An 11,439-nucleotide genomic window follows, 5' to 3' on the forward strand; every position below is an offset into this window, starting at 1 on the left:
TCTCAGTAAATCTTCATTACCTGCTTTCAGATGGAGCAGCATTTACTACATAGAGTCGTACTTCCCTGACAGGTAATGCAAAAAAAATCAGAGACTTTATTATTATATAATCAGATATATTATTGCACGATTATGAAATCGAAGAAATCATTCGCAATAATGACGGCTATTTGCTTTGCTTCTCAGTGAACTATGGCTCTGTGTAGTAAATGCTGCTCTGTCTGAAAGCATGTGAAAATATCACATTTAATAACATGTTTGTACTCCAAACACACTTCATGATGTCAGCCGAGTGTTTGAAATAAATCCTTCTGTGAGATGATGTGGCTTCTTACACAGAGTAAGGCACGCAACATATTTCATAGTATTCTAATGACGACTGTTATGTTCATTATTACATCCAACAACAGAACACCTCAATCGCTTAAGAGCCATTCTTGTCTACTGCTCTGGTATCGAAACAATGGCGGACTAATGACAGCTCACTCAGGGCTGGTCTAAGGTAAAACGCTAATGTCAATCAACAATCATGGGAGGGGCCTGTGTCTGTGTGACGTCACACAGACAGGCATCTGAGAATGGCTTGATATGAGAAAGGGAAAAATGGCATGTATGGTCACCCTATGTAAAAGTGAATTTTGCATCCGATGACCCCTTTAAATGTTTCTAAACATTGCAAAAATGTCTGAGTACATCCTGCAGATTTTGTAAATCCTCTGCAGCATCTGCACTCCCCAACCTCTGCCATTGGCTGTTTTAAAAATGCATAGATCATACTGAATACCTTTTTGCACAACGCTGTTTGCACAGTCTGTCCCACATCTGCACTTGGAGTTACACTCGCAGATGGGCACACCAGGCATCACTTTTACCTGTCTGCTGTCATTATATGCCCTCCGATGCTTCAACAGCCATGGACAGCAGCCGTCAACCAGCTGAGAGAAGCAATTATCACACTCACAGCCCACTATAACTGGATTCACATCCACTCCTTTCCCTAACTTATTCTCATAAATGTGAAGTTCTTAGGAGGCCCGTCCAGGCCGACCTCATTACAGACGAATATGTGGCCCTTCTGCTTGCAGGTCCGGTTCATGAGGTCTTCCCATTTCTGAAGCTTAATACGTTGCTTGGCCTTTTGGAGAAGGAAGGAGACAATAGGGGCACTTAAAGACTCTGAATCAAGCAGTTTGTTGGCCTGAAGCAGAGCCGCCTTCATGTCTTGTTGGAACTGGTGTAAGAGTATGAGGCATTTATGATTTTTGAGAGGCTCCCATGTGTTTTCTGACTCTGTGTAGCCTTTCCACTTGACCAGGAAGAACTCTCGACCCTGAACAGGGATATTTTAAAGGTTACAGTGATATGAATAATTTAAATTGGGAATATGATATGAGGGGAAACAGTTGCTACCACAATTGACTAGATCACATACAATACATAATTAATAGCTCACCTTGTGTTTTTTGTAGTTACACAGATACTCCACTTCATAGTCATTAAAGTTGTTCTTTGTCACACTCAGCTGCTTGCAAACAACTCTTTCTCCGTGGCACAGAGCCTGGAGGTCCACCCATGAAAGTTTACAAGACACCCTGCAATCTTAAACCATATGTAAGGGGCTCCATAATGTTTATTCCTAAACTACTGTAACCTTAAACACGATAGTGTCACTTGCTGTACTTACACGAGTAATGTTATTAACTATTTATTTGGGGCATGCACTATTTGCCATTTAAAGAAAGCAAAAGAAATCCTACATTTCAAATATTGCGCCATGGTCGCCTCGAGCAGGCTGGGTCAGTAGCCCCTCACTGCAGAACAAAGATCCAGGGGGCGGGGTTGGATCCACATCTAGGGGGTGGAGATGATAGGTTTAGGGGTGGAGATGGGGTGGGTTTAGGGATCAGGGGGTGGAGACGGGTAGGTTTAGGTAAATGTAAGGTGGGAGGAGTTGGGTTAGGGATAAGGTTAGGGTTAGATCCAACCACGCCCCCTGGATCTAGTGTTCTGCAGTGAGGACCATCTTGGCTGGGTGGACTCCCAATGCCGGAAAAACGCGATACGGCATTGACGTTGATGATTGGTCGAGCTGTAGTTAGGTATTCTATAGAAAAGAATACCTAACGCTTATTGGTCAATCCCACTGCATTGTGCGTAACGTGTTTAATAAGGTCGTCTAGTGTCAACAACTGAAAATCACTATTTTTTTGTTTTTGTATTATTTATTATTTTATTATTTATTTTATTTAAGATGACAATGTAATACAAAAACATTACAATTTTAATGAACAAGTCGTGAAGTTGTCTGCATAAAAATTAAATCGGCAAAGAAATCGCCAGGGTTGTGTCATATTTAATTTTTTCCCAGAGTAAATTCAGTATTGATTCTACCCTGGTTCCTCTTTAGATTTATAGGTTCAAATATAACTCTATAACATCCACAATTTAACCATGAAGACTACATTTTTTTTTTTTTTTTTTTACATAGTCTATCTGGGACCTAGTCTTTAGACTTAAGAATTGGGAATCGTAAATTATTGTGTACTTTTTCTAAAAATTTACTAAACTGTACATTTAAATAGTAAACGTAACAGTACACTTAAGGTACTAGATTAGAGATTACAAGTACTAAAATCTTGTTATGCTGTTAAGATTTACATTTCATTACACTGCACTTTTAAATACTTTAATTTTGTATCCTGGCCCCAGTGGAGTCACAGACATATAAAATGGAATAATGTCACAACTAATGTACTAAAGACTATACAAATATATAAATTTTTTCTCTCTTTTTCTTCTATACAACAGTAACATCACCATTGTTAACATGGTTAATTTCAGCACTGACAGTCATTTTTGGCCGGTCCACACTCATGGAGTCCTCAGGTGATGTAGTGTTTGCCACAGTTTGCAGTCTGTGCTGTAAGGGGAAGGGGAAGCGGTCCAGTGGTGCGTGTTCAATTTTACAGAGGCTGTCTTCACTGTCACTATTGTATCCGAGGTTAGAATGGCATGGATCGTCTTCTTGAGAGGAGAGCTGCACAGCAATTGGCAGCTCATCTTCTGTCTGAATTGCCTTATCACTGAGAGCTCTTATGACATGAATTTCTATTTCTTCACCCTCTTCATGACAGGGTTCAACTTTTCGGAATGTGTGATGTGCAAAGAGGCTGATGCAGAACATTTCCACAATTACAGAATAGTGGTACATTACTTAAAGAGACCACAGGAAAGAGAGACCAAATGAAAGAATGAAATTGGATGTTTACCAGATTCCAGATCCAAAAACTTTTGGGAAATCAATAATAATGTTTTATAAATCTTACATTGAGACCGAAACAGGTCAGAGAAGGGAGGAGTGCAGGGGATGACATTCAGTGTACCCATGGTCTCCAGAATCCCACTCTGTAGTCCACAAAGGACCAGGATGACAATGATGCAAATAAACTTGGCTCGAAGACCGTATCCAGGCAATGCCCTTTTTGTGGCTTTATAAAACAGCAAGTAGCCATAGAAAGACAGACACGTGGATATGGCGATGATGGCATTGACATACATGTTGAGATTAACTGAACTCACCTAAGAGAAACAAATTATGAAGGGCCAAATAATGCAGTTCAGAAAATAAACCAAAGATAATTTTTTTTCCTAAACCAGTGAAAACCCTGTCACACAGCCAATTCTAAAAATATCACTGGTCATGTCAATCACAATTTTTTTTATGTAAAATAATAGATTTTAAAATGTCATTTATTCCTGCAGAATTTTTCCTGATCTTTTCTCCAGTCATCAGTGTCACATGATCTTTCAAAAATCATTTAATACACTGATTTGGTGTATTAAACATTTTTGTATAATATTATTGTGTAAATCGTAAATAAAATATATCACAGTTTCCAGAAAATTTTAAGCAAAAAAATAAACAAACAGATGTTCCCTGTCGAAAGGGAACTCCCATTGCGTCGTGATATTTTATTGATGACTGCTAATGGGGGAAACTCCTGTTTACTCTGTTACTGAAGCCAGATTGGTTAACGTTTGTGTACTGCAAAAACCAATGGCGCTTGAGCACGCCAAAGGGGGGGAGCCGATTTGCTAATAAATCAGCCCAGACCGCCATTTCATCAGAATCCTCTCCTTCAGCAACGAGACCATCTCTTCGCTGACTCTACAAGAAGCTGAAGAAAAAGCTAGGAAGCTTACCTGCTCTACGCTGCTCTTCACCGCTCCCGCCGTCGAATCCACGACGCAGGGGTCCCTGCACGACGCAGACGAGCATGACGAGTGTGTCTGGGCGTCGCCCACACAGAGGCTGCACTCGCAGGGGCTTCGTGTCCTCACTGTGAGGACATGAACCTTGCTCGCCTTCGCTCGCGGATTGCCTTTTTTTCGTGAAGGCGATCCTCCCCGCTCCGTTCCCCAGACTCCTCGTAGGAAAAACCAGAGGAAGAGCGGAAGTTCTCTCTCGAGCACGAGCGGTGCTGCGTTGCCCACTGCCCGTGCACTCTGCTCTCCCCACAGCGCCTCACGCCGGTGTGCTTCAAACGGAAGGAGCAGCGCCCCTCATTGGATGCGAGTGGCCTGGTTTCCTTCGGCACATCTGAGGAGGAGATAGCCATCGACGAAACCATGTCTTTGACAGCATCTGATGCTGACGAGTGGGCGTGTTCCGGTGAAGAGCCCAAAGCCCCCCCTCCATCTCAGTCTGCGCGGCCCAGCGTGGACTCGGAGCTGATTCGTGTTCTCACACGCGCTGTGGAGGAACTAGGCCTGGCTTGGATGGCCCCGGAAGAGCCCCCCCCCCCCGGCCTGAACGAGTGGTTCCTGAAGGATCGCCGTCAGCCTTCCTGTCGACAGCGACCAGCTTCGTTCATGCCAGAGGTCCACGAGGAGCTCACTAAAACGCTGCATCATTTCCTAACCAAGCGCTCCAGCACAGCGACTGTTTCAAGCTGCCCCAAGCCAGCGTCCACTCAGCAGCCTGCAAAACCGGCGCAGCCTCAGCTCTCGCAAAAGCCAGAGCCGGGGCTTCCAAGGTGTTCTAGATCGGTGAAGAGGTATCACTTCTCCAAACGTCAGGGCCCCCACCCTCGTGTGCTAGACCCCTTGGCCTCAGAAGCCATCCTGATATGCGTGTGGAGAGGAAGAGGAGAGGGTTATCTCCTCGAAGACAGCTTGCAGTTATTCCCCACCCCTTCGAATGCCTCTGAGTGGTGGAGGTGTTGTAACAGGGCAAGTCCCGTCAATTCAGTGTGTGCCCCTAGCTACCACTGTGATAACGGACCCACATACAATAAAGAGCAAATTTCCTCTCACTACACTCACACATGTCAGTTCTTCCCCTGTTGGCGACAAACTGTCATAACTAAAGTCTCTCGTACATGTCTGTTCTCTCCCTTCAGGCAGCGAACAGTCATTACTAAAGGCAAAATTACTCACGAGGACCAGCTCCCCGCAAGACAAGCTGCCCTTGGTGAAAATGTCCACAAATATCAGTTCTCCCCCGCGGCCGGCGATATGTCATTAATAAAAATAAAACCTCTCGCCTCCCGGCTATCGGCTTGGAAAGCCATCCCAGGTGTGTCGAGTTGGGTTCTAGAGACCATAGAACGAGGCTACTCACTCCACTTCCCTCGCAGGCCACCTGCATTCAGCGGCGTGGTGCAGACCTTTGTGCAGTAAAACGAATCTCACGTTCTCCGAGGCGAAATACGCACAATGCTTGCAAAGGGTGCCGTGGAAACGGTCCCCTTAGCAGACAGCGAGTCAGGCTTTTACAGCCACTACTTCCTAGTTCCCAAAAAAGATGGTGGGCTCAGACCGATTCTCGATCTTAGACTTCTAAATCGAGCACTCATGCGATGGCCGTTCAGAATGTTAACTTTAAAGCACATCCTCGCGCAAATTCGGCCAGAGGACTGGCTCCTGTCTGTGGATCTGAAAAATTATTACTTTCACATCCAAATAGCGCCCCATCACAGACCGTTCTTGAGATTCGCATTCGAGGGGATGGCCTATCAGTATACAGTCCTCCTGTTTGGACTTTGCGTCCCCTCAAGGCCTTTCAGAGGATGCTCGGCCTCATGGCCGCTGCCTCCTCAGTCATTCCTCTAGGCCTGCTGCATATGAGGCCCCTCCAATATTGGCTAAAAGCTCGCGTTCCATCCTATGCCTGGCGCCTGGGCCACGCTCACGTCAAGGTAACCCACCGCTGCTTCAAAGCTATGGCCCCTTGGACAACTTCTCGCCTGTTTCAGTCAGGCGTTCAATTGGGGACGACCTCCAGGAGGAAGATGGTCACGACATACGCTTTCATCTCGGGCTGGGGTGCTCTGCACGAGGGAAATCCGGCGTACGGCTCCTGGATGACCCTTGAGCGAAGCCTGTATCAACTGCCTCGAAATGATGGCTGTTTGTCTGGCCCTGAAGACCTTCCTGGCAGCCTTAAGAGGGCATCATGTCCTGGTCCATGTCCTGGAATGGAGGCCATATCCTCAGACGGTTCAATTGATCTGGTCAGTTTTTGGCCAGGCAGAAGTCGACCTCTTCGCCTCCGAAGACAACTGTCACTGCCTAATTTATTTCTTGAAGCAGCCGGATGCTCTGGCCCACGACTGGACCAGCACCCGCCTGTACACATTCCCACCGATCGCCCTGCTATCCGAGGTTATCAGGCGGATCAGAGAAACAAAGTGCTCTCTCCTTCTCGTGACCCCCCTCTGGAGGAACCAAGTTTGGTTCCCAGAGATGATCCAGCTGCTGGCTGCAGCACCGTGGCCAATTCCACTAAGGAGAGATCTTATCTCTCAAGCGCAGGGCAAGATTTGGCATCCCCAGCCGGAACTGTGGAGACTTCATGTCTGGCCGCTCGACGGGAGGTTGATCGACTCCCAACTGGAGTCTCCAATACAATTTTAGAGGCTAGAGCTCCGTCCACACAGCGTCTCTATGCCCTTAAGTGGTCAGTCTTCAGCGACTAGTGTTCAGCACATAATCAGGATCCGATTTCATGTGACGTGTCCCACGTGCTTATTTCTCTACAAGAGTTGCTGGATAAGGGGCACACCCCTTCCACGCTTAAGGTCTATGTGGCAGCTATCGTGGCGAATCATTCTCACAAGGTGGGCCAGACTATTGGCAGACATGAGTTGGTTGTTAAATTTCTTAGAGGCACTCGGCGGTTGAATCCTCCTCGCCCTAAGACTGTACCGACCTGGGACTTATCTATAATCCTCGGGGCTCTCAAGGGCCCTCCCTTTGAGCCGCTTCAAACAGCTGGCTTAAGGGTCATGACACTCAAAACCACTCTGCTTTTGGCCCTAGCGTCTGTCGAGTGGGTGACTTGCAAGCCCTATCTGTCAGTGCTTCCCGTCTTGAGTTCGGACCCAGCGACTGTAAGGGTATTCTGCGGCCACGCAGTGGCTATGTACCGAAGGTGCTCACAACTCCGTTCAGAGCCCAGGTTATCTCCCTTCTAGCACTCCCCGCATCGGACAGTGAGCAGGGTCCCAACTTGCTATGCCCAGTCCAGGCAATGCGAGTGTACTTTGAGTGTTCTAAGTCTTTTAGACAGTCTGAACATATCTTTGTGTGCTTTGGAGGCCGCTCTAAAGGGCTGCCGGTCACAAAGCAAAGGCTATCCCATTGGATAGTAGAGGCTATCGCCCTGGCCTATACCTCAGTGGGCGTACAGTGCCCTATAGGTGTGAAGGCCCACTCCCCGAGAGGAATGGCCTCCTCCTGGACGTGGTCCGACGGAATCTCTATTGGGGAGATTTGTGCGGCCGCCAGATGGTTGTCGCCGTCGACCTTTATCAGATTCTACAGTTTGGACGTCCCTGCCCTTTAGGAACGGGTGCTATCTGCTTATTGCTACTTTTCTCCCTTCGTGCGGACAAGGCTTATGACAAGCAGACCCCAGATACTTCTCGAGTCTCTTTTATAGCTTGGCCTCACGAGGCCCACTCTGAGTGTGCCTAAGCTGAGCTCACGGAGCAGGCTTAGTTCTGCTTCTGCTTATAGACTACTGGATGCGCTCCGATTACTCACGTAAACTTGGTTCCCTGAGATAAGGGAACGAGCGTTGCGTAACTGGCCGTGCTATAGCTGCACACGAATCAATGGCTGTCGCTTCAGTCATTGATTCTGATGAAATGACGCTCTGGGCCGACTTATATAGCAAGTCGCCACTCAAGCTCCATTGGTTTGTGCAGTACTCAAACGTTAACCATTCTGGCTTCAGTAACAGAGTAAACAGGTGCAATAAAATACGACGACGCAACGCTCGTTCCCTTATCTCAGGGAACCAAGGTTACGTGAGTAACAGGAGCATTTTACTGTATTTTTGATCAAATAAATGCAGACCTGTAGTGTACTCCAAATAAATGTAATGCTTAAGCACCTTATGAATGGAACTAAGTATTCAAGAAATATTTTGTGATCTTAAAGAAGAGATAAATTAATTTTAGTTGAATCAAAACTTCTCACTTTATAGATCTATCATAAAAATATTGCACTAATAGTAAGCATAGAACAATAGTGTATTGTGCTCACATCCCCATAGTCGTATTGCTCATCAGTCCAGAGGACAAGAGCGAGGAAGAACAGGACTGTTCTGACCACAGAGAGCTGAAGAACAGCAGCCATCATCCAGCCCACGCTGGTCCTAATGGAATACAAAAGCTAAGATTTCACTGTTATAATGAAACACACCAATTATTATAAATTTACTTCAACTTAAACATTTATGCAGGTGTTTGTGAAGTACTTGTTGATGTTGAAGAGAGGAAGACAGCAGCAGCAACAACAGGGGAAGGGGTTTGGAGACACCTGCTCCCCTGCTAAAATCTCCAGCATGCGAGTCTTTCCACCAAAGAAGTCTTTGATAAGACCCATGAACTTCAGGAGCGTAATGGAGTGATAACTGCCAAGAAATACAAAACAATGCATACAGATATGACTGACCATTCGGATCACTATTGTGCAATTTGATTACAACAGTGGAAGTCAAAAGTCACTTACAGAGATGCAATGAAGTTGCACAGAGATGAGGAGCGTGGAACTTATAGCGCAATGATAGACGTCATCCCGAAAACCTGTCAAAGAAACAAAATGTCACCAAAGGATAACTAAAATAATGAAATGAATGAATTGAATGAGAAGGAACTGCTTTACTGGATATATTCCCAGGATCCACAGGCTGAGACGTCTACGCCGCTGAGAGGGGACATGACGCAGAAAGAAGCCAATCTCCTCCATGAAGAGGGCAAGAAGAAGCACGGCAAACACAGCAGGAATGAGGAACAGCCAGAGATCATTCTTGATCACTATAAGCAGAAGAAACAAAACTCTTTAAAATAAAGCTTCAGGGGCGTTTGCAGCAATGCAATATAAGGTTTCCAAAATAATTTTTCAATGAACAGTTCTTACTAGAATTATTTTTAGAGGAATATTTTAATAATCTAAAGAACCTATTTCCACTACAATAAAACTTTAAGAACAATGGAAAGGTTCCATGGATGTTAAAAGTTATTCGTGGAGCCATCAGTGCCAATATAGAACCTAAAAAGGGCTCAGACAGACATCATTTCCCAACCTCGTTCCAATTCATGTATCTAAAATAAGACATCTGGTCAATCTGGCCACATTTTAGGCATAGGGGGCGGGGGCTAAATAACACCTAGGGCATCAGCAGGGGATGGCAGGGAGTGATCCCTGCCATCGCTCCGCCACCAGGAGATGTACTGGGGTTAAAGGAGCGAAACATCCATGACTGCTGGTCCACAGCTGATGATCCGTTTATGCCCAGAGAGGTGCTCAGAGGAGCACACCTGCACAAAAGGCACCGGTGGAGGTGCGTCAGGCAGCAATGCCCAGCAGGCCGACCATCAGCCTGTATTTCTATAAATAGGCCATGGGGTAATAATCCTGAAAACAAGTGAAAATTAAGGTAAAAGTTTGTAAAATGGGGAAACAATGCTAGCTGACTCAAATAGCTTGTGGATATTGTTGAATGATGAGCAGTTTCATCTGTTTCACTGCATATATACATTTTACATATAATCATCCATGTTTTGCAACATACTGTCATTCCTGTCATTATCCAGGGAAAATTACTTTCAGCATTGTAAGACAGACTCCATAAGCAGCACACAGCAGACATTATTCGGCTTGATTCATCTGCACCTTTCATCACGGTGTGTTAAATCTCTTACCTTTAAAGAACTCAGATGACAGAGGAATCCCACCCCCCATGAATGTGCAGTTGTCTGCTTTCCCCATTGTTCAGAGAAATCAGAAAAACACGAAACACAAGAATTTCGATTAGGAGCGCTTAGATGTCAAGATCAAAATAAGTTAATACCCACGTATCTGTTATCAGTTCAGGTGCAAAACCCAGTTGCTTAGATAAATAGGATAAATAGGCAATTGTGTATAAAGAGTTTTGACAAATCTATACCAAGGTGGCTTCCTATTGCCCATGTCCTTCTAAGCTCACTTATTAATGATTGACTTAAACACAGGTAGGGTGACAGGTAGAGGGCCAAGTCCATCTTCCCACAGGTCTGTACTATCTAGACAACCTCTTCTTTTATGCTTGGAATAAAGTACATGGGAAATGTGTAAGCATTTCTAATACAGTTATTTATAAAAAAAAAAAACTACTTGAAGGAACGATAAAATATGTAGCAAACCATTATCTGCCAATAAAAAGTGATTTTGCAATTTTATAATTTACCAGTTATTGTTTAATGTTATTTGACAGGGCGGTTCTAGGGTGAGTGGATATCCAGGGCTTAGCCCCAAGACATTAATGTGTCAGAATACACTTCAAATAAAATAAACGCTACATTGGCTAAGTGGCTTAAGGTTTTTTAAGAGGCATGTATAGTATAATTAGTTATAATTTGTAGCCCTACTTACAAACTGCATAAATAATATTATAAGATGAATGTTTTAAATATAAAATTTAGCAGAAATAAGAAATGCTAGAAAAAAACAAATAGAATACCTTTAAAATGAGACTAAAATTGCCAGGCAGCAAGCTTCTGTCTTAATGACTGATTCGTTGAGTCATCTATTCAATAGATGCGTTCAAAACAGCTGATTCAGGAAGGAAGAAAGTGGAAACCTTTACTTTTTTTGGAATGGATCGTGAATGGCTGATTAAAGAACTCATTAAAAAGTTAATTTAGTTACGAAACACCGCTGTATGCGAAATGCTAACCAGTGCCTTCAAATAATGGCACTAAATTCGTGCGTGTGTCCTAGAAAGTCTGCGTAAGGCCTTAAAAATCGATATTTGTTGCTGAAGCCCTACAGTAACAATCTAATTTTGACAGATGGTGACATGGGTATTATGAATTTATATAGTAGGCCTATGGTAGCCTACAGATACCTGAAGCAGCTGCATTTTTCTGTTTAAGCGCTGGTTTTAAA

General features: G+C 44.5%; 2 pseudogenes across 2 annotated transcripts; both read right to left on the minus strand.

The window, feature by feature from the left end:
- Positions 1 to 656: 656 nt before the first annotated feature.
- Positions 657 to 1,776, minus strand: LOC306848814 (histone-lysine N-methyltransferase SUV39H1-A-like; annotated as a pseudogene). Its single transcript has 3 exons — positions 1,758 to 1,776; positions 1,454 to 1,599; positions 657 to 1,330 (listed from the first exon to the last, which is right to left on the minus strand). The product of its transcript is annotated as a histone-lysine N-methyltransferase SUV39H1-A-like (transcript).
- A 1,021-nt stretch (positions 1,777 to 2,797) lies between these two features.
- LOC306848815 (organic solute transporter subunit alpha-like) lies at positions 2,798 to 10,281 on the minus strand (annotated as a pseudogene). The gene is made up of 7 exons: positions 10,215 to 10,281; positions 9,175 to 9,326; positions 9,022 to 9,095; positions 8,768 to 8,923; positions 8,554 to 8,665; positions 3,327 to 3,579; positions 2,798 to 3,213 (listed from the first exon to the last, which is right to left on the minus strand). The product of its transcript is annotated as an organic solute transporter subunit alpha-like (transcript).
- Positions 10,282 to 11,439: the final 1,158 nt, after the last annotated feature.

This window comes from Barbus barbus, assembly GCF_936440315.1.
Source record: "Barbus barbus genome assembly, chromosome: 28".
In the NCBI taxonomy this organism is placed as follows: Eukaryota; Metazoa; Chordata; class Actinopteri; order Cypriniformes; family Cyprinidae; genus Barbus; species Barbus barbus.